Genomic DNA, 23,594 nt, shown 5'->3' on the forward strand with positions numbered 1-23,594 from the left:
ACCATCGACCATGGAATCCTTCTGGATAGGCTGACTGACTTGGGAGCAGGAGGCACTGCGTGGCAGTGGTTCCACTCCTATCTGGCTGGCCAATTCCAGATGGTGGTGCTGGGGAACTATAGCTCTGTGCCATGGCAGCTTTGTCATGGAGTTCCGCAGGGCTCTATTTTGTCCCCCTTGCTATTCGACATCTACATGAAACCACTGGGAGAGGTCATCAGGAGGTTTGGGCTGTGGAGTCATCAGTATGCTGATGACACTCAGCTCTACCTCTCATTTACATCTGCTCCAGGTGAGGCAGTGGCTGTACTGAACTGGTGCCTGGCTGAGGTAATAGGCTGGATGAGGGCCAATAAACTGAGCCTCAATCCAGATAAGATGGAAGTCCTGTTGGTGGGAGGTACAGGTCTCCAGGTAGGTGATTTTGAGCCAGTTCTGGATGGGGTAGCACTCCCTCTAAAGGACAGGGTTCACAGCTTGGGAGTACTCCTTGACCCAGAGCTGTCACTTGAGTTCCAGGTGGCGGCGGTGGCAAGGAGTGTTTTCCTATAACTTTGACTGATTCATCAGCTGCGTCCTTACCTGGATGAGCACTCTCTAGCAACAGTGATACATGCTCTGGTAACTTCCTTGGGGCTGCCCTTGAAAACAGTCTGGATACTGCAACTGGTACAGAATAGAGCTGCCAGGCTGCTGAAGGGAACCAGCCGTTACTCTCACGTAACGCTGGTCTTCTACCCGCTCCACTGGCTTCCAGTTAAAGTCCAGGCTCAATTCAAGGTGCTGGTTTTGACCTATAAAACTCTAAACAGGTTAGGACCAGGATACCTGAAGGAACATCTCCTTTCTTATATGCCCTCATGCCCCTTAAGATCTATGGGAGAAGCCCTACTCCAGGAACCCTCTCTAAGAGAGGTAAAAAGGTAATCAGCTTGGAGTAGGGTCTTCTCTGCTGTGGCACCCAGACTCTGGAATGTGCTCCCCAGAGAGGTACGCCTGGCGCCAAGTTTATACTCTTTGGCACCAGGCCAAAACCTTTTTATTTAAACAATATTTTAAGCTTTAATAGTTTTTAAGTTTAGTCACTCTGTTTTGTGATTTATTGTTTTGTTCTGTTTTATTATTTATCGAACTTGTTGTTTTAATTGTCTTTTAAAATATTGTAAGCTGTCCTGAGATCTTGTATAATAGGACGGCATACAAAAGCTTTTAATAAATAAATAAGGAAGCACATGGATGTACTTACATGTACTCCAGGAACAAGATGTGGATTCACTACATGCAGATCTAACTTTTAGGGACAATAAGGACAGAGGTGAGCCTTGAAGAATGGCAATACTGGCAGCTCATGCTTTGAGGCATCCCCAAAAAACAAATTAGTGACAGTTGGAGAATTTGTTGAGAGCCATAGTGTCTTCACTAGTGCTTTATGGCAGAATGTTTATGTGAACTTCAGTGTTTTACTGCAGTTTTATACCACTTGGATTTGATAACATAAACACATAGGTTCCAAGGGCTAGTTTGTATTATATCAAGAACTGAGTGGTGAGTCAAGTGGCAAAAAGTTTTGTTTCAAAGTTAAACTATATGTTTGTGATACTTCTATACCACTTAATATAATAAATTCTATAAACAGTTCACATATAAAATATTAATATTCCATTTAAAATTCTTTAGAAATGATTCCTAGTACAATAACAGGCTGGAGCATATTCTTATTATTCTTATTTCATTTATTTACTGTCCCATGGTCAAGAGAGTTTACAGCAGTATGCGAAAGAAGTGCCATGTACTTCCTCTGAAGAGAACAGGATCCAAAGCTTTCTTTAAAAGGCTGTAGAGAGAATATAGAATACGTAGTAAAACTTAAAAAAGCAAGCTGCACAATGATAATTTTTAACCAAGAATAGAGGGCCAAACAGAGCAGTTAAGATAATTTATGGCACAAGTGTCTATAAAAGAACCATTAAAGACAGATAAAGAATTCAAGTCAGTGACTCAGAGCTTTCCTAACAGAAACATTACATAATTGCCTCCGCTATAAGAGACGATGTGAAATTTCCAGAAATGAAACAGTGTAAGCATTAAATCCTAAGTTAGAACAAGTGTCCTTTCAAATATTAACTCTTGTGTAAGAAGTCAGCATTGAAATAAAAGAACCCCAAAGATGAGCTGAATTCAGAGATAGTATTGCAAAAGTGTATCATATTATAGATGAGATTAAAGTAAGCCTATTCGGAAGGACTTTTCCCTATAGGAGAGTGAAAGTTATGAACCATCTTGAGCAACCTTGTGACTTTGGTCAACTGGTCACGTGAAATGGCTTCCCATGATTATTTGAGGGCTTTCTCAATGCCAGCCCAACCCTTACTTTTTAGATGTTGACACTGAAAATAGCATGTACCAAACTGTTACAGCCAGTGGTCTCATATCAGTGATATGATCAGTGGTCTCATATCATAAACCAGGTGATAGCATTTACTGTTTGGAGTGATGTAATGAGTTTAATATGCAAACTATACTTTCCATGAAGTCATAGAGAAGGTCAGTGGTTAACTATCCATTAATAAATGCTTTTAATCACTCTTTCCCAATTCTATAATAAGATTTAAATCCAAAGAGATTCATAACTCAGATATAAGTATATGATTTTTGAACTTGCTAAATTTAGGCATATGAACTTGACCTAACTTGAAGAAATTTCCTTACCTAGATTAATGCTGAGTGTATTAGTAGATAATTCTATTTTCCCATATTCTTACTCTTTTCCTGAAAAAGTGGATTGACCTTGTCTGTTAAAAAAGGATTATCACGATTTGTAAGTTAGCAATATTCTGCACTATCATACTTCAAGTCTGATTTTATATGGATGCAATAATGTACTTAACTTGAGAGCCAGAAATGTTTCTGACAGTGCTGAACTGTGACCAATACATTGCTTTATATAAACATGTTGCATTCAACCATATTATTTATTGATTTAGTGAATGGCAATGGGACAATTAGCCAGGAATCTACCATGCTAATACAGAGTAAATGTTTGGCTGCCTGCAATTTGCTAGTTTGTTCTGTCTGTTATGTTCATTCTGTTTGCACTCTAGCTCTTATCCAGTGTGAACTGCAGGGGTTAACTAGCTCCACCCACATGCAGACCAGCTGGTGTTCAGGTTGTCAGCTCATCCGGGCTTCTTCTGCTGATTGCGTCTCACCCCATGTCTGGGCAGGTCCAGTGCTGGCTCTGGCTCTCCTCATGGAAGCTGCTAGCTTTTCCCACTGGTACCCATTTATCTACTAGCAGTATTGCACGCTTTTGAACTGAGTATTCAACCATAGAGGAAGTTTGAAAATTTGCATTGTTTTTGTAGGAAGCAATGTTTTGTTTGAATTGCATGTCTTGTGATTCACTAAGGTGGATGTAGCCCTCCCTAAAAATATGACTATGACTTGCCAGATCCTTGATAATTTCCTCCTCATTCTGCAGCCCCTGGCAAGCAGAAAACTAGCAGATATTTTAGAACTGCTTCCATATCTCAGACAATTTGAAAGGCAGCTGCACCAATCCTGGTACATTTCAAAATGTGCCTTTTTTTGAGAGAAGCTAGAAATAGTACAAAATTAAGGCATATAAAGGACACATACTATAGCTCAGTGTTAGAGACATACATTGCATGCAGAAGGCCCAAGTTTCAATCTTTGGTATCTCCAGACAGGGTTAGGAAAAATCTTGCCTGAAATCCTGAAAGCCAGGAAACCTGCCAGTCAGGAAACCAATTCATATGTCCAAATGGCATTTCCTAGGCTATTTAACCCAGGAATTGCTGGGGACAAGTGGTGAATGAGCCATTTTCAAGTCCAATTAACAATTCAGGGTCATTTCATGAACTCAGACACTATGGGTTAAACAACCCAGAGTTAGCCATACAATTGCAAATGGCTTGCTATTGGGTTTACTCTGTGCTGCACTTTTTGGGAGGGGATCCCGCTGTGAACCTCTTGACAGTAGCATTATTTGCCCCCTGTTTTGATTTTTTTCAATATAATGGGAGATCTGCTCATATTCTTTGCCGAAGTTATGGTACATGATAACTATTGTGTCCAACTGGGTAAATTAGACATAGTCCAGGCATCATTTAAGTGAATGACACAGTGTACAACAAATACATACTTGCTTTATCAGGTAAGGTTACTTCCACATGGGGGTCACATTTGGGAAAATAATGAAAGTGGTGTATATGTGTGATTACTTTCTTTTCAAACTTATCTTGCCATTTTAAAGCCAAATAAAACCACTTTCCCTTGCTGTCACTTTTTTAACTTACATGTCAAATTTCAAGTACTTTCTCCTACACATGAAGGTTGGAAATCTATGTCCTATAAATTACTGTAGTCAGTCTGCCTGGAAATTCTGTAAGAAAGGTGCAGAACAAGGTTAGAGGTTCTGCTTGGCTGTCACAGAATAATGATTTCAAAAGAAAGTAAGATTTGTTTTTAATAATGGTCTGCCTCCAGCTACTCAAACATTGTGCATTATATCACAATTTAAACAGAGTTATGTACTTTGTAAATCATACCTTGTCCACCTTATGATTCTATCTCAGGCAGTCCAACTCTATGGATCAACTTTGGCTGCAAAAATGCCAACTGTACTAGAAAAAGCAAACAATTCAGTCACATGCCTGCTGCATGAAGGAGAGACACAGTGCTCTGTACCTTTTGCCATAAAAGCCACTCAGGGTGGAATCCAATGGGGATGCCCATAAACCACCAAATATGAAGGCTTAGGAGCATCCTGTCCAGGGTTGGAGAGGTATGAAGGCAGCATTTTCTGCCCTGCGAATTGGCTGGACAACTTGTTTTGGCCATCTAGCTCTGATGCTTCAGCTGGGGAGAGAAGGTGGCTGAGGACACAGTTTCCTCCCCTCCCTGTTGAGTACTTATCAGAATTCCTAGGCTGAGAAACGCTTGCCATGCCCAATAATGCATAAAGTGAAGACCAGAACCTCCAATAGGATTCAATCCAGATACTAGTGGTTAAGCAATGTGGAACATAGTTCAGGCCGGAAGGTAAAATGGAAATCCTGCTCATTTAACTTGATTGTCCAATGGAAAATGCAGCAGAGTCACTTGCTTATATTACAGCCTGCTTATATCATGAAGCCTCTCAGATTCTCTTTCTAGGATTACTGCAGCCTCCTGCCTCCTGAATATAACCACCACATGGAGGAAATGGCATACGAACGGATGCAACCTTGTTAACAGTAGAGTATTCCATGTGTGAGTGAGATGGAACATGTTTTAGAGGATCAATCCTTTTTTGCTGCATTTTATACGCTTGTTTCTGTGATCAAAAAATCCCAGCTACTCTTATGAATGAATATAAAGCCGAGAACAGCATGGATACAAATGGTATTTATAGCAATTTGTTCTGACTGACAAATGTAGACATGATTTTGGATTGACTTGGAGAGTGCACAATGGCAGAGAGCATTAGGAAAGACCTCAGGGTCATCTCTTTTATTCTTTATTTATGCAAGAAAACCCATAGTGCCATCAGCCTGAAGTAGAAGCATGGTACACAGATAACAGCAGTAGAATCCCCAGTGAAAAGAACGAAGAAAGCTAGAAGAGCCATAGTTCTACTCATTTTTCATACTGGACAGCAAAGCAAAAAATGCATTTTATAGAGTGTAGGTTCCAATCCTAGAAAAAAGTATTGAAACAGTGCAAGCCAGTTTGTCTTTTTAGTACAGCAAAGTTGAACCTTGCCCTGTTATTTTCCCCAAATCAATACAAGTCAAAGCTGTATCTTAGTTCAGATCAATTTTGAGGGTCTAAGTCTTGCTCGTTCAGTGATTTTAGGGTAAATCAGCAATCCAATGCACATTTATCTGGGGATAAATCCTGGTGAATTCAGTGGATTTACTTCTGAATAGATTGAGCCGTTTGGCTATTTAGTGAGCCTCTTCAGCTTGTTTGCCATTTTCTTCCTCATCATCACTCATGGTGCTACCTCATGCATTACTTTTGAAGCCAGACAACAACAATCAAAGGATTTCTGTTCAATATTTACATAGCAAGCATGACAGAAGGACCTAAAAACATTCATGCTTTGTTATCACCCTTTCTTTCATTGGTGCTTACCCAAAGTATGAAATATACTAGGGCTTACTCATCTGGGCAGAATGAAGATGTTGAACAGCTTATTGTGATGAATTATCCTGACAATTCACTAATTTTGTCTGTGCATAGGGATTCCTATTTTCAAAATGTATCTTTTCACATAACATTGTCACTTTGTATCTCTGTAGGAAAATTCACTTCTAACGCACTTCTAACTTTTCAAACCTGACACGATGCTGCCATTTCTGCCAGCTTGGCAACTATGCCTTGTGAGGAAAAGAAGCATCACACAAAATCCAACAAACATAGATCCACTTTTGAGGGGACAGATTAAATTATATTCAGAGAAAGGGTGACTTTACATCAAGCAATGACCTGGATCATACTTTTGGATCCATCTGTAAAAGCAGGACTGTCTGAGCAATAAACTTAGTTACTGTCAGTGACAAATGGGTGCCAATTTTTTTCCCCTCTGGTACAAGCACATAATGGACCACAATATCATGTACAGCACTTCTGTGAGTGACTTGCAGGCATTAATCATCCCAAAGAGTTGAAGGGCAGTGGTGCTGCAGAAGTGCGGCTCACAGGGGTTCAGTGCATGTGCTTGTTTATGAGGGGTGATGATGACATTGACTGTTGCCCTTTCAGAATTCCCTCTTCCTTCTGACTTTAGCTTGCCATGTTGTTGAAACCACACTATGGAACCACAGTTTAATAAACCACAGATCAAGAAGTTTAAGGGCTTCTTTCTAGTTCAGAAAAGCCCCAGTTTAGGTTTCAGACATGATGCTCAATTGAGGTAAATCTAAAATGGAAACAGAACCTCCTGATCTCTTTCTTGCAGTTTCGGTTGCCTGAAGGGAAGACGAGGGATGCCCGAGCGCAAGACTCCCTGCGGTTTGTCTTCATAAAGTGAAACCATGGTTTAGCATTAGGTGTGAATGAGAGCCCTAAATGATACATACACATGTAAATCAGACTTGACTCTCTCGTCACATCGGATTATTTCTCATGAGCCCAGCAACTAAGGTTTAGGAGTGGATTGGATTGTACTGGGCAATAATGAAAAGTTCTCATTCAGACATGGTTAAGTGGTGCCACAAAACATGATGATAAAATTATTTCACAGTGCAACCATTTTAAAAATACCAGAATATGTTTATGTAATAGAAAAATGCATTATATTTTCTCCATTATGAAGATTCATTGGTTTTAATTTTCCTAAAATACTATTCCATTTAGGGATTAGAGAAGCATTTAAACAACATTCATGTCAGGCATTTTGGGTGTTGTTACTCAGCTCTGAATACTTTACATTTACATACTTTTACATTATGGTTACATTATCTTGCACGTGTATCCAGAAGTGGACTTTACTCACTGTAAAATTCCTATTTTTACTGTTGTTAATATTTGTGTTTCCAGAGGGAGAGGTATGGAAGCTTGCTATTTTGTTTCTTCTATATCTCCCATATTGCAGGTTTTAAAATATGCTAACATTAAGAAGATTAAGTATAGAAAGCAAAAGCTAACTAACCAAAAATTAATTGAACATTTATTAGATCCATACTTCTTCATTTATGCTTCACTGGCGGAAGATTGGTGACCTGCTCTTTCAAGAGTAAGATGGGAAAATAAATCACATAATTTTCAGAACATTCTGATTTTATCGTTTGAGGAATTATCAGCTTCATTTATAGAACGCATCAGGCATGATTTATTATATGATTCTACAAATAACGTTTAACAGAGCAATAAAACCACATAGTTTAACACTAAGGTGACCTTCATTTAGAATGTGCATATGAAGCCATTCAATTCTTCTTACTATTAGAGTTTATCTACATCATCATCATAATTTTCACTTACACAGTAACACTGTGCTTTGTCTCAAAAATAATGCATCAAATGCAGTGTCATATCTGGAGAGGCAGGAGTATGAAAATCTTTCAAGTGACAAGTTGATGTTAGTTTTTGGTGCATCTGATATATTAGACTGCAGCATTTCCTGAAGACACTGTGCACCCACACCTGAAAAATGCTATAAAGAGCCTTGAGAAGCAATCCTGGTGTGGTACAGTGAATAGAATGGCCTGTCCCTGCTTCACCTGGATTCAGGTCCCCTGCTCATCTTTAGAGCTTCATGACCTTGAACCATTCTCCATCAAAGCTACCTGGCAGAATTGCTCAACAGATGAAATCGTGGTAGGAGAGTTAATTGTTTTAATAAATAAAACTTTGAGACGAGCCAAAATCTAGCATAACTATTAAGGGTGGGGTGAAAGACAGGTTTCTCTCCTCTACTGCCAAGACTCCACAGGGCTCAACACAAAGTCCTTGCATGCTCCAGGTGCCAAGGTTTTTCATATGTAGATTTGAAAATCAAACAAGGTACCTGCCATCCCATTATCCACTCATTAGGCATGCCTGGCTGTGAGCCAAATATTCAAGCTGAAACATTTAAGAAAAGGAAAAGAAAAAACTCCATACCAAACATACAGCCCAGGGGACTTGGGGACAGCAATTTCACTACCTGTTCTATTGACATGTTGTCACAACAGAACAACAGGAACTTGTTCTGGTCTGGAGTTTGCTTCCCATAAGCATCACTGCCACTAGAATGGGGACAAAATCCTGAAAAGTCAAGTTCTTCATGCAGCTGGAAGCCACCCAGTCCTGGAGCCATGAGTCAGCACACCAGTGTCCTGCCAATATAAGTGTAAACTCAGCCCTCAACAGCAACTGGGTGGACCTCAAGGTCTGCTGCTGAGCATGGTAGTTGAACTCAAGAAGATACCCCATTAAGTGAAGGAATTTATGCAGGGCAGAAAGACTTTTGGTAGCATCATTCAGCTTGGCACTGAAAGTTAGTAGGCACTGGTGTTGCAAAAATGCCCTAGGTCTTTTTCCTGGAGGATCTCAATTATCAGGAAAAAGGGAAACAACACTCAGTAGAGACTTAAACTGTTTATTTTACATGCAAAAAGATCAGCAGCATGGCTCATGCCCAAAAGTGGAGTTGACAAAAAGCAAAGGTTTGGGCATGGTCTTTATAGATTACAGATTGGCAAGTAGTTTGGCCCATGCATGTCCAGGTGCTCTCCAGTTCCAGATCGGCCAATCCACGTCATGGCACCTTTAGAGAGTTATTAGCGGGGTCATGTAGGTAGGTGTTTTGCTGGTATTGTCTAAGAATTCTTTCTTGTGACATGTGGGGTCTTGCTAGATGTCTCCCAGACCTAGTTTGTGGTTAGAGTTAATGAAAGTTTTCTGATAACTGCTTCCCCTTAACACTTAATGCAGATCTGCTGAGATGACCCCAAACCCTTCCCTCACCTGCAAAGAATTCCCTTATGGATTTGAAAGAGTGAAACCATGAATAGTCAGTTCTCTAGAGTCTTGCCCCAAGATCACAACAGACTATGCCTGCCACAGCCCCAGTACTGGAGACTCCAAATTCCCAGGGCTTCCAATTGCCATGCCTGGCAAAAAAGCAACATAGGGTGGTCAGCTAATGAGATGTCTGCAACTGCAGTACCTGAAGCTGCTTCCCCAGAAGCTGTCCCAAGAAGGGGTCATGTTGTCCCTGCCAAAGGGGCCTCAGCAGATTAAACCACCCTCCATATGGAAAGAACAACCTCAGCTGGGGGGCAGGAGAAACAAACCTAGTTGAGAAACAAATGAAGCTCTAGATGATGCAACAGGAGAGATGAAGGGCAAGATCCTGCAGGCAAGATCCTGACCTGGGCCTGGCCTGGGGAGAGAATATAGCAAATTCCTAAACTAGCGCAACAAGTTGAATCCTAGCTTCTGACCGTCAGAGACACTGAAACTTTCTTCCTAAAGAACATGTTCAAACCTTATGGGATGAAGATGATGAAGACTACTTCTCCAGATGGGGTACTGGTGGACAGAATCACCACCCTCCACGTCTTGATGAAGAAACTCCATCCACAGCAGTTTTCTGGCCTAGTCCAAAGTGGGCCCATTGAGTTCAGCCACCTCAGAAATTACCTCTTCCAAGGTCCTTTTAGATCATGCCCTTGCACCTTTCTTCTTTTTGATGGGATCCTTCAATATGAGCTCCCACTAGCCAATAACTTGTACCAGTACTCTTAAAGGACCTGGTCAATTTTGCCCCAGAACCTGCAGGCCAAGCACACAACACCATGCAGCCGGACAACTACCATTGCTCCGAGGCCACATCATCCAGGCAGAAAGCAATGTTTTGTTCAGTGCAATGTGATCCAACTGTGTTGACCACCCATGCCACATTTGATGTCGTTGATGATAAATTCTCCAGTATTCCATTAGTCGCACTAACTTTTTGCAATATTAAGCTCAGCATTTCAATTACTGTAATGCCATATCCTATAGGGAAGGCAGGCTTCCCTTTCTCAGCTCAACCACAATTCACCTGCATCCCAAAAATTATGCTGCACAGATATACTGCTTAATGTTAATTTTATTACATTTATATCCTACCCTTTTCCTCTTGAAAGGAAATTCAAGGCAGCTTACATAGTCCTGTATTATTTATTTTATCTTTATGACATTACTGTGAAGTAGCTTAGCAGGTTGGGAGTCAATGACAGGTCTAAAGCCACCCAGTAAGTTTCATGATTGAGTGGGGATTAGAAATTCTAAGTCCCAGTCCAGCACTCTAACCACTACATCACATCCAGGATTTATATTTGTTTGGACCCAAAGCAAAACCAGGTCCCCACATTTGTGAACTGTGGGGCATGCAATGATCTGGTCAGTGCAATGAGATTGTTGAGTTACACCTCTGACTCAAAACTAACCTGAAAGTCAGGAGCCAGGTAGATATAACTATAGCCATCCTTTTTATAATAAGAATATCCCAGTATTTTCTTTACTTGCAGAAACTGCCTCCTTTGGAACATGAATAGCTTTAGAATTATATGGATTTAGTCTGGCTGATCTCCTCCCTCTGACAAAAGGCTCTCATAGATGTGCATTTAGAAGATTTAGCACAGATTCAAATAGAACTGTTTGTACAAGCCAAGTTACATGGAATAGAGGAGAGGAGTATATCGGAATGACAAATGCACACTGTGGCAGAGAAGCCAGGCTCTGCTGTAATTAGAATGTGTTAGTGGAGGCGGGGTGGTGGGATCCATTAAAGAAAGGGGTAGTCTTGTGCACTCTGATACTGCTGGAGCCGCCATATGTTATATTTTTGACATGCTTATAATTTAAGTCCTTCAATTTCTTCTTGTAATCTTGTAATGCCTTATGTGCTCATCTTTCTCGTTTAATTCATTCCATTTTGGGTTATAGCTTAATGGTAATAAGTAGATAGCAAGTAACATAGAAGTAGATTCATTATATCTTTTCCCATTTTGAATGTTTTGTGGTTGCTAGTTTTCTGGCTTCATGCCAAATGCAAAGCTTCATTTCTTATTTTAATTAATTTAAAACTCCTTAGCCTTTACAAAGGGGAGGGGAAAAATTAAAAGGGATTTTCCAGTAATGGGTGTAAGATTTGCTCCACTTCTTGAAACTTCTTTAGTGCTAGTCATATCTCAGTATATGTAATTAATCATGTTGGGTATTTAAGACTGAGATCTAAGATTATGCAAATTGGCTTGGCTCAAAGTCATTTAGTAAAACAAATCTATTGTCCACTTTTCTTTCTGTTTATGTTAGTAATACCCCAAAGTCTGTGACTCCATATAGAAGGAAACTGTGCTATATGATCAGTGCATACTTCTACAAATGCAGATTAATTGGTCATGTATTGCATGTAACATGCCTGTCTTCTTCCAAAAAAGTAATTCCTTTCTAAAGTTACTACATTTTCACAGAATTCAAAGGTCAAAGTACTGTGTCAGAGAGAACTAACTTAACCCATTTGTTGTTATGTGCTGTCAAGTCATCTCTGACCCTTTGAAAGAAAGCTCTCCAAAATATCCTTTCCATGACAACCCCATTCAGCACTCCCAAGTTCAAGGCTGTAGCTTCCTTTAGCCAGTCCATTGATAATAATCTCATATCTGGCCTTTTGTCTTCCGCTTTCAACTTTCCCGAACATGATGGTCCTCTCCAGTGAGTCTTGCCTTCTCATGACGTATCTGAAGTATGACAGCCTCTGTTTTGTCATTTTTGCTTCCAGGGAAAGTTCTGGCTTGATTTGGTCTAGGACTCTTTTGAACATCTTTCTGTCAGTCCAGGGTATTTGCAAAACTCTTCTCCAGCACCATGGTTTGAACATATTGATTTTTTTGTGTCACTATCCAGCTTTCATAGCTGTACATTATTGCAACAATAGTTTCCATAGTTTGGATGTTCTTGACCTTGGTCTTCGGTAAAACATCTTAATCCATACCTGTTGCCTAACATAATCCCTACCCATAAAAAATTTCTTCCTGTTCCAAATCCCTCTGTGTGGTTCACAATAATTTATAAAATTATTAGAATAAGTATAAACAATGAAAGTGACAAAAATAATGATATAGTATAACATTCCAATATATAGTTTAGATATCTAAAACAATTGCAATAAAACTGGATCAGTTAAAACAGCTGACATCTCCCATCATATACCATTAAATGTCTGGGAGTAAAGGGCGGTTTTAATTTGATGTTGAAAAGATGACAAATGTTGCTGCCAGGTGGGCCAGGTGGGAGATCATTCCATAATTGGGGGGGCCACCACTGAGAAATCCCTCTTCCTTGTTGCCACTTCCCAGGCTTCCTTTGGAAGTGGAATGAGGCCTCAGATGCCAAACATAATGCAAAATTAGGCTACGGTCAGGAGTGACAGTCCACCAGATATTATAGTCCCAAGCCATATAGAGCTTTATAGGTTAAAGCCAATACACCGAATTGGCCTCAGAAGCAGATAAGCAGTCAATATAAGCATGCTGGAACTGGTCTTATATTTTCAGACTTTTTAATCCCTGTTATTAATTTTCCTGCTGAACCTTCTGAACTGGCTTCAAGGGTAGCCCCACACAGAGTGCATTGCAATGATCTAATTTAGAGATTAATACTCTTTAAGATTTATACACCTTCTTACACATATATCTAAGCAACTTTCATGGCAATTAAAATACATTGAAGTGTATAAATAAACATAGCAATAAACACAGCTATCAATTCATGAGAATATCTTCATGGAGAACAGACTCCCCCCACCACCCCAATGTCTTCTATCCTTATGACGTTGTTTTGATCACCTTTTCTTTCCTATCTCTAATATCAATCCCCAGACTGCAAACAAGGAACTAATTTAATTCACAACACTGGAACACATAAACCTCAAATATGTAAAAAACAGAATGAAACATTCTCATTAATAGTATTTATACTATTGATGCTAATTTGCAACCATGTTTGCAAGTTCAGGAGATGGGAAACACTTATTGTTGCCACTGCTGTACTTTTACTAATGAATGCTGATTTAGTGCCAGTAGTGTACTTAATGATGCACAGGACATGGAGATGACCCATTCTCTACTCCCATGGTTTAGAATCCACATTACGTGTAGAAGATTGCCACTAGACTGGAGGTGAGGCTATGGTATGAGTAGCTGAACAGTGGTTCCAGAACAAGGATAGAAATCAGCTTTAAGAACAGTGAGGGGACTGCTGCATCAAGCAAAAGATGCAGTGCAAACTTCTGTGGGATGAAGGAACACAAGGAAGGAGATGTTTACAGGTGGAAAGGCAACAGATCAGGCACAGCCAATAGATGAACAGAGTAACTTTTTTCTTCTTTTAATTATTTTAATTATTTATATAAAACAATACTAATAACAAAATCAATGATGATGATGGTGATTCAACAAAACAACACAACAGTGCTACCCTCCACCAAGACCAACAGATATGTGACACTTAGTGTTAAATCAAGAGAGTTACACAAAGCCTGCATAGACATTTAAGAAGAGTGTGGTATACTCATAGTGAGAAGGCAAAATGTGAATTTAGCAGGATCACTGTCTATGATTAAAGTAATATGGCAGAAATAAAGGCCACCAAAAAGGAAGCTAAAGTAGAAAAAATGGCGATCATTTTAGCAGTGGCCACAGTTACAATATGGTAGATTTTTTATATGGAAAATTAGGAAGCAGTAGAGCTTGTATGTGTGAGAATAATAGTCTTTGCTAGAGGTAAATGTGCGGGTATGAGAAGTATTCTGCAGAATAATTAGGTTCGCCCTTATACGGTAGAATTGCTATGGGTATCAGATGAGCAGAACGAAGAAAGGACATTTTGAAAGCCCATAAAGGAGAAGGATTTGAGAAGACTGGTATGGTCAGTAGTGTTAAAGGTAGTAGATGGACTGAGAATAAAGATCGTTGAAAGACTTCTAGATGTGATTAGATCAATATGTTTGTAAACTTGCAGAACTGAGTTCAGAATGAAATGGAAGAAAAGAAATTTTTGGAGAAGGTGAAGAAAAGACAACAAGAATGTTCAGCTTTCTGCCTGTGGAAGGAAACATGGAAATGGTCCAGGGAACTGTCAAGGTTGCCTATAATTGTCTTTTTTCTCAATGTGGAGGTAAATTAGCTTTTTGACAGTCTTGGAAACGGATAGCAATGAAATGACAAAGAAGTCGGCTGTAGCAAAAGTAGTGCAAAACTTGCAATGTATATGCTCCAGCACAGGTTAGACCTCCTACTAGAGTTACCACTCTGTAGTAGTATACTGTTTCAGGTCCTGCTAAGTATGGAGGCTAATCCAATTGAAGATTATCAACAACTAAGAATGCAGATCCAATGTGAGGCATAGCAAGGTCCAAGCCCCAGGATGGTAGCATCCAAGAGATCTCAGAAGTAAGGTCAATCAAAGTCAAGGGCAGAAAACAAGGTGAGAACAGCACCCCAAAGAGTTCCAAGTGGAGTTGGACTAGAAACTGAACAAACTTAGTTTATATGTTGTCCCAGCAATTGGTATGACAGACTGAGTCTTAAATGGGATTAGAACTTCAACAGAACTTACTAGCCCTCCCCCCACAACCCCACATATACACTGCATGAGGTCATACATCTTAAAGGGTCTATGTTTGCTTTTGAAGTCTTTGACTGAAATGATATGAAGACAACTGAGCTGTGATGGTGACTTTGGAATGGCAATCCGCAGAAGCTAATGATGACTATGCAACCACTTCCAGTTGCATAGGGATGATCTGAGGGGTTTTTCTGGGGCCAAAGTTCCTGAGGAATGAACATCAAAGTAACTCCCTTATTATCAAAGCAAGCTGAATTTGCTTCCAATTTGCTTCATAGTGCTAGTTAAAGATTTTACATTGTTGAATAGTTTAAAGTCAGGTCATTTGAAGAATAGTTTTCTCCAGTACAAGCTGTCCAGCTGTTGAAATACTCTATGTAGGTCCTCTTGTATGTCCTAGCAACATCTGAGATATTGCTAGTTGAGAACTAGGGAGGGGATCTATTCAGTAGCTGTGCTTAGGCTCTGAAACTCTTGCCTAAAGTAGGCCTATCTCTCTTCCTCATTAATGATCTTCCAAGAATTGATAAAGAGCTTTCTTTATAGAAAGGTATTTATTGGGTAATTTTAATTTTCTGTTGTAATTGATTGATTGCTATTTTGTTGTTTTTCTGTCGCTTTTCTTATATTTTATAAATTGGAAAGATATTTTGTAGTTGTTCTATTGCTGTCTTTGTTACAAACTTCTTGAATTTCCTTGGAGATAAGAAGGAGCATAAATGATAAAGTTTGGGTCCACTTCTCTCTAAGTATAGCATTCTAAGAGTGTAACCTCAGAATCTGAACCAAAACTGGAAGAAGAGGTGGGGCCAGAATTCTTAACTGAAATGCCAGGATCAATATGCCCATCAACACGCCAAGGTGCCAGTAAGAACCAGACCACAGAGTGGGAAACCTTGTTGAACAGGTGGAATACGATGGAGGCAAATGGAAGATGATCAGTCACATTGTCTGGGATTATATCAAAAGAGCAGACCAACAGAATCGTGTCTGATGTTTCCGTTGCTTGGTTCACAAAGAAGCAGAAACCATCCTGAGGGTGGTGCTAGCACCTGAGAAAGGAGAAGGATTTAGTTTGGGACTTCTCAGCCATATATCCCTTACAGATGCTCTCCTAATGTTGCTGGTGTCTTTTGTTAATGACTTTTGCAATACTTTCTTTTTGTATCATAAAGTCAATCTGGCTGACCAGCTTTAACATAATAATGTTGTAGTTAGAATTCCACTGCTTGGAAGGCAGAGGAAGGAAGCCAGCCTCTGACATAAATCTATTATTATTATTATTATAACATTTCTATGAATAAAACGAATAGTGTAGCAGTAAAGATACTAGTTAAGAAATTATCTCTGATATGAACCTGCCAACACCATAAGATCTTTCTCACAGTTTCTTCTTCTTGTCCTCTTGCCTTAAGTGGGCAATGAAAAGGCTGTTTTCTCCTTCTTCAGAGAAGGGACTCCTTCTTCAGAGACTCATGGGTGTTGTCAACAGTTAAGCCTCAGGCAACACCAACACCTTTTAGAGCCTTTGTTTTAGGTTTGCAATTTTAGGTTTGCAATTTTAAACTGACATGCTGCTGAAATGCATTTTAAAATGCATTTTGTGCTGCTCTCCTATTTTAAATATGCTGCTTTTATTAGTCTAGCAATTACTGATAGCAATTCTGTGACCCCTAGGGCTGAAGGGTAGAGGACTGATCTTTCTGAATACTTAAAGCCCCCACTCACTTTGCACTCACCACACTCCAGGAAGTGATATGCACACTTTGCCAGGATAGCATTCCATGAGAGGCAAGAGGATTTGTCTGTCTTGCTGATTATATATTATGCAAATCCACTGCGGTTGCTATGATATTGACAATGCTAATTTGCACAAAGGCAGCTAAAATAACATATGAATGCATTTGTTATGTTTCTTTCCTCATAGCAGGAAAGGAAAAGGATGTAAGTTGTACCACATCATAGCAACTGAAGAACCCTGGAGCACCAAGAGGAGAAACCTTTTTCTCAAGCCCATTGCATGTTTGTTGCTCGGTTACAAAACACTAATTGTGTGCACACTGACACCACCAACTGCTGGATAAGCGCCTTGTTCTTGTAGCCTGTCTAGTTTATCAAGAACCTGGTGGGCTTCTGCGAATGAATGGTAAGCACTATGCAGAAAGAGGCACACAGATTTTATTGCATTACTCTGTGCAACTACACACTTACTCTGTGCAATCCATGTCAGGATAAGGTTAATTGCTACCATCTACCATGACGCTGCAGAGGGACTGAAGCTTGTGTTAGTAATGCCCTGCAGCTCATGGAATCAAGCTATTATTCTAAGGCATTCTATTCCCATGATTCCTTTTTAAATCCTTTTGCAGACTCATAGAGGTTTAGAATTATTTGCAATGTCTTGCCATTAGGATTTTGAATCGATAACAAACATATCTGATACTACTAAGGCCAGGAACAAAACAAGACCTGAATATTTGTATTGCTCTTGACAGTGATTCCTCAAAGATGTTGTGTTGCCCTAGAAGCTTCTGGGCAAGTTTTTGAATGTTATGTAAATCCCATTAATGACAGCCTGCAAATTGCTTGAGCATCTTTTAGGTTCTTTCATTAAGATGATGATGAGGGCTTGAAGAAGTCTCATAAAAATATATTTGAGCAATTTTTTACTGAAAGCAAATGTTTGTGAATAGATGAATGAGAGAATTCTGTCCAGAAGAATGATCCTTAAATAGGTTTACACAGGAGTTAAGTCCTACTAAATTATATTAGGATCAATTGCTGTTATGTATGCTTCTAATTGCAGTCCTAATAGTGTTACTATCAAAGAAATTTGATTCCCCACATCTTAGAGCATAGATAAGAGAGAATTAAAGCTTAGGCCTTTTTTTAGAGGATTCTGTAAAAAAGATTCTTTCTCACCCTCCCTCCCCCCTTTCTCCCTCCCCTCGCCCTGTGTGTGTGTGTGTTTGCTGCTATAGGGTATATAAGGTAGAAAACAAAGGGGTGCAATGATTTTCCTTTGTTTACAGGTTGTGCTAGTGTTGCAATTTTCCTGCATAGACTCTTGCTTGATTTATTAGCTTTCAGAGTCAAGCTCTGCTGTGCTGTTACGTTCTTTGCCATGTAAAGCACCTCCAAAGACCTCCTGCAGTGAAACTCTATTTATTATTCATAGGATTCACTGGGAAAGCTGAAGACGAATAAGACCAGAGCAGTCACTGTAGCCCTCTCAGGTCAAACATTTTGGCTTCTAGACTCCCAAAAGTGACATTCTTCCTGCTTTTTCCACACAATTACTGGAAAACAGAACATAAAATGCTAATTTCTCCTGTTGAAGTACTAGGTAAAAACATAACCAGACAAGAAGCTGGCCTTCTAGGGAAAGGGAGGCATACTTTTAAGTGTTGAGCATTCTCCTTGTCAGGGACTTTGGGTATTGAACTAAGGTTGGCTATAGTCCAGGCACAGTGGACTACTTCGCTAGGTATATGGGAGCGTCTACCCTCATTCCAGATCAGGCCATGCTTGATAATTACTGAGAAGAAATAAGATGCTTGTTATTCCAATACAAATATGACTGTTTCACAAGCAACAAGAACCACATTACGACACTTTCACAGATTCTGTTTTATCTGCCAGAACTTACTTTCTACTGCTTCAATAGATGACGCCAGATGAAAGTGATGAAGTTTGTCAAATAATTGAACTAATCATGAACCAGAAATTTATATCTATACATTTATATCAGTCTTAAACATGTTTACATAAAAGTTAAACATGTAAACTCTACAAGATTTACTTCAGAATATGCTTAGAATGTCTTTAGCATGATTTATCATCAGCAATCTCACAAGCTGGAAAAAGATTCCCCTTCTAATATACACACACACACACACACACACACACCCCCTTTCCATATTTTGTGGAATATGCCTATTTCTCTGCCTATTCCATATTTTTATTGGGCTGTTATTGTTACATTTGTACCTATTTTCCCATGCACATTTTTCTAAATTTACCAGTTTCCAAATTAGATTTACCTGGTTTTGCCAGCTTTGGTCTGGGCAAGAATCAATAAAACTCATCAATTACGAATCCTACTGCAAAGAACTATTGATAATAGACCATTTATTTGCATTTTAACTGTTAACATTATTGGTTTATCTGGCCAGGGCGGCTTATTTTATACTGTGCTGTTGTATTTTAATTTTATATTTATATTTTAATTTATATTATAATTATTTTAATTTATTGATGTGAGCCGCCCCAAGGCTTCGGCGAATGGGGCGGCATAAAAATGTTTTAATAAATAAATAAATAAATATTCCATGAGGCTATGTATTGTGACCCTCTCCAGTTGTAGTTTAATGTAATCCTGGTCCAATGAAATCATATTGGCATGAAAACACCATGAAATTGTATTTGGTCATTATTCTTCTATTATGGGTCTGCATATAAGCTGTCAAATCAAGTCCTTCAGAGGACAATGGATAAACAAAATGTGAATTGTTTTTATCTGGTGGCTCTTTGCTACATTAATGATTACTGTGGGATGTTCTTTATTAGGAGATGAAAACCTTTCTGGATGTTTTATCCAATCAAAGTTGTAAGCTGATTGCCCTTGTAACAATTATGCCGACTTTCTGGGAGTTGCATTCACTGATCAGTGAAGTAATGAAATGAAGCATCATGGTAGAAACAAAGCTAAAGAATTTGTATGAAACTCAAACTCTTATGCCATTTAAAAAGTCAAAGAAGTTTATCTCTGGAAGATATCTAGAATGATTTCCTTTTCAGGTGAACTTTTGTATTTGTTCCTCCAAATGAGAGGAATGACTCTGGAGTATATTTGTCCTTTCAAATAAGAGGAATTGAAAAGATATGTTTTGGTATGTTGTTGTTTATAAGTGTTGGCCCTGGTCCTGTAAAGCATTCTGACATTCACAAAGTGAATTTGTGAAGCATTCTAAGCATTTTGTGGCCTGTTGCGAAGAGAAACTGGAGCAGCGCTAATAAAAAAACTTCCAGTTATGATGTGAAGCATGGGTGTAGTACATCAGATCTTGGGGTCAAATCCAAGATCCCCAGAGTCCCAGTCTCAATCTGGCCCTAAAGGGTTGCCCAGGATATGCCCCTTCTTCTGGCTCCACCCCATTTCCAAATCATTTGATAGTTTCTCAGCTTTTGTGTAGTCCTGCCCCCCATCTTTTTTTCACATTTCAAAGGTTGAAATGCCTCTCTTATGACTTGGCTACCAGCAGAAAGACTTTAAGCTAAAATATACTGGTATCCTACCCCCTTCCATCCCCAGTGAAGCTGCATCTGTGGAACTTCTGAAACTCATCATTTGAGAAACAGCCACTCTGCCTCTTTCATCTACCTTTAGCAAAAAATATTCTGCAAGAGAGACATGTTCTGACCAGGATTTCCCTTTTTGTACACTCCATTTGTGTGGATGTAACTTTCATCACATGAGGGGAAAAAAAGAAATAAAGGAAAAAAAAAACACAGCATTTCTTCAAATGCATGAAATATCTTTGTTGCTTTTGTACATTTGTGTAAAATAGTTGTCTAAAAATACTAGGAACTGGCATTGGCATAAGGACTTGGAAAACACACGTTTGTGTTATTAATCCTCCCCTCACCCAGCTTGGTGGGCTGTGCATTTTTAATGTAGCAAAGCAGCGAAATAGCTGCTGGCTCTTTCAAATCCCAGGCAGCTGTGCTTTCTTCTTTAGAGTTAAACACTGGAGTACAGTTCAACACAGGGATGCATATATCTTACTAGTACATAAGCTGGATGGAGCAAGAAGTGGTATTGCAGTGCAAAGTGCAACAGGACTCAAAAGAATTTGGTGTGCTGGGGAGTTAAGCATAAAGAACAACTTTCTAGAGATGGACTTGATTGTGAAACAAGCATGTCTTTTACTCTCTGACAATGTCTTGGTTTCTTTCAGGAGGTTTATTTGACCATGTTTCTCCCAGTGTGTATCTCTGTATGGGTGAGACAGGGATTTTTTAATACCCCAAAGTGTTAAAATGTGGCTCTCCAGTACAAAATAAAATGTAGCTTTCACATCTTGTACAATCTTGTAAAATGCCTGAAAGATGTCTGGCAGCTATTGGTTTGAGAAGACTGCTGCTACTTTTGCTGTAATGACTCAAATAGCATCCTTGGAAACCATGATAATGGGATCAGTTTTGATGCTATGGTTAAAGGATGTTATGAAGATCAGTGGCATGGATAGGAATGGCAGAATATGGAAAACAGTGCAAAGGTTTCAGCAAGACAGGACAGAGAAAAGAGAATATACGAAAGCAAGGAGGAATAAAAGTACAAGCAACTGAGAGTTAACGTGATTATCTTCAGGTTTACTGGAACAAAGCATTTATACCCAACAATGTCTTGTTTAAAACTGAACTGGATAAGGAATAGAACAAGTACACTTAAAGCATTTTTAAGGCTCTGAGACTCAAGGTGGTCAGGACAGGATGGCTATTTACCTACTTCCAAGATGCATTGTTTCTTCTTATTAAATGAGCCATGAAATAAAATCATAGGCTATCACATAAATATTGTTGAAATGAATGTATTAAAATAATATGTTTGGATTTTAAGGCAACTAAAAGGTAAATTCATAGAATAGTTACAGATTATTATGTCAGCTGTGACTATATCAACAGTCAAAGTTGCAATAGTATCACTGTGGCCTTTCCTGACCAGTCTTCAGCATGGTCCTAACTAAGGCTGTATGCACATTGCAAAATCCATTCTGTCTGCTATTCAGAGATTGTCACACACTCCAAAAGGTGCAACTCCCCTCACAGATCTGCATTTTCATACTTTAGCCTGTGGGAAGAAATGCATATTTTGGGTTGGTGTCTTTATATTTTCTGTATTTTTCTATGACTAAATTTGCGTAAAATTACAGAACATAAAAATAGTCTCGGGACCATGGAATCCATACAGCTCAGCTAAAGCCAATCCACTGCAGACTCCCTGTTTCTTACACATTTGAGCTCAGTTAAGTCCATTGGGGGTTTTGTTAGCATCTTCAGCTGTAGCAGCCTCAGTTTCTCCCTTCAGGGTCCACAGAATGGGAAGGTGCTTTGCATTGGGTTTCTTTCTCCATTTAGCCCGTTCTTGTCAACTCTGACAGGCAGCAGTTTCACAGAGTCTCAGACATGTTTCACACTACCTGCTAAATGGGGGCATAACAGAAATTACAATACATCTAGCAGTTATGAATTTTTAATATTGTTATGTCAGAGTCAGTGCAGAGGCCCAATCCAGATCTTAAAATCCCCATGTAAGGGTCCCTACTCAGATTGGAGGCCATGTGCCTACCCTCAAGCAAAAGAAGTTACAGCTACTCTGGGTATGGATTTAAAGTCATGTCTGGTATTTGCCCTCAGCTTTTTGACTGGAGATGCCATGAACTGAACTTTGGACCTCCTGCATGCAAAACAGGTATTCTGTTTTAAGTTATGGTCCCTCAGTGAAGGTAGAAGTTGCAAAGGGCAAATAGCAGACTATGGCTCTGCTGACTTTGGCCTGCATTTTTAAGTGGCTGTTAAGCCCTAGGCAGAAGAAACAAACAAGCTCCAATTTGAAGGGTATTTATAGGGGTCATTGCCCTTACATACAGCATCTATTTCTTACTGGGTTCCAAGAGCACATATTGCTAACTAGTACAGCAAAATGAAATTGTATATAAAGAAACTAGTATAGAAATGATTACTGCATGCTATGTGCAAGATGCCTGAACCCCCATCTAATGTTGTTTATTTTTCATTTTTCTCTAATAGTTATGCAAGAAGCAGAAATTTTCTATTTTATCCAGCCTTATACTTCACTGAACATACAAGGAGTGATCGTGTCCCACTTAGGAGAAAACGATGCAAAGGAAGAAAGAACTCAAGTTTATCTTGGGGATTATGTGCCATTATTAAAGGCAGAGGAGTCTTCTGTTTGTACTCTGATAATATTGGCTACTAGAACATTCTGCCCTGGCAAACTCTTGCTGCCACGGGAGGGAGCCATAATGGCCACCGATTTGGAAAGCTTGTGGATTGGGCACATTTATGGAGAAGAAGATTAGTGGCTAGTAGCATTGCTTGTTACGTGCTATCTCTGTTATTGGAGTCAGTATGTTGGGTATACCAGTTGTGGAGAGGCTTGGCAGGTGGAACTCTCGTACCCAACCTGCTTGAGGGATCCTGTGGTAGCTAGTTTGCCTCCCTGTGAGTAGAGTGTTGAATTAGATGGACCATTGGTCTGATTCAGCATGGCTTTTCTTCTGTTCTTATGTATGATTATATTTCATTGTCTCACAAAATTGCCCTGCAATGCAACTACCCACAAATACCATACCACACAGGGGACATTTGGCAAATAACTATGCCTTATTGAATGATTCATTGAAATAGCTAAGTGAAATCAATACGTTCAGAAAAAGAAGGGAAGATACCTAATAGGAGAA

General features: G+C 39.4%; 1 long non-coding RNA gene across 1 annotated transcript in view; it reads left to right on the plus strand.

Annotated features, from left to right (window-relative positions):
• Window positions 1-23,028, plus strand: part of LOC123023858 — a 47,241-nt gene extending 24,213 nt beyond the window's left edge. The window contains exon 4 of the long non-coding RNA XR_006414825.1: window positions 22,921-23,028. This is a non-coding gene — a long non-coding RNA (uncharacterized LOC123023858). The remainder of the gene's footprint in view (window positions 1-22,920) is intronic.
• The last annotated feature ends 566 nt before the right edge of the window (window positions 23,029-23,594 follow it).

Source organism: Varanus komodoensis, unplaced genomic scaffold, assembly GCF_004798865.1.
Source record: "Varanus komodoensis strain SLA01 unplaced genomic scaffold, ASM479886v1 scaffold21, whole genome shotgun sequence".
Classification (NCBI taxonomy): domain Eukaryota; kingdom Metazoa; phylum Chordata; class Lepidosauria; order Squamata; family Varanidae; genus Varanus; species Varanus komodoensis.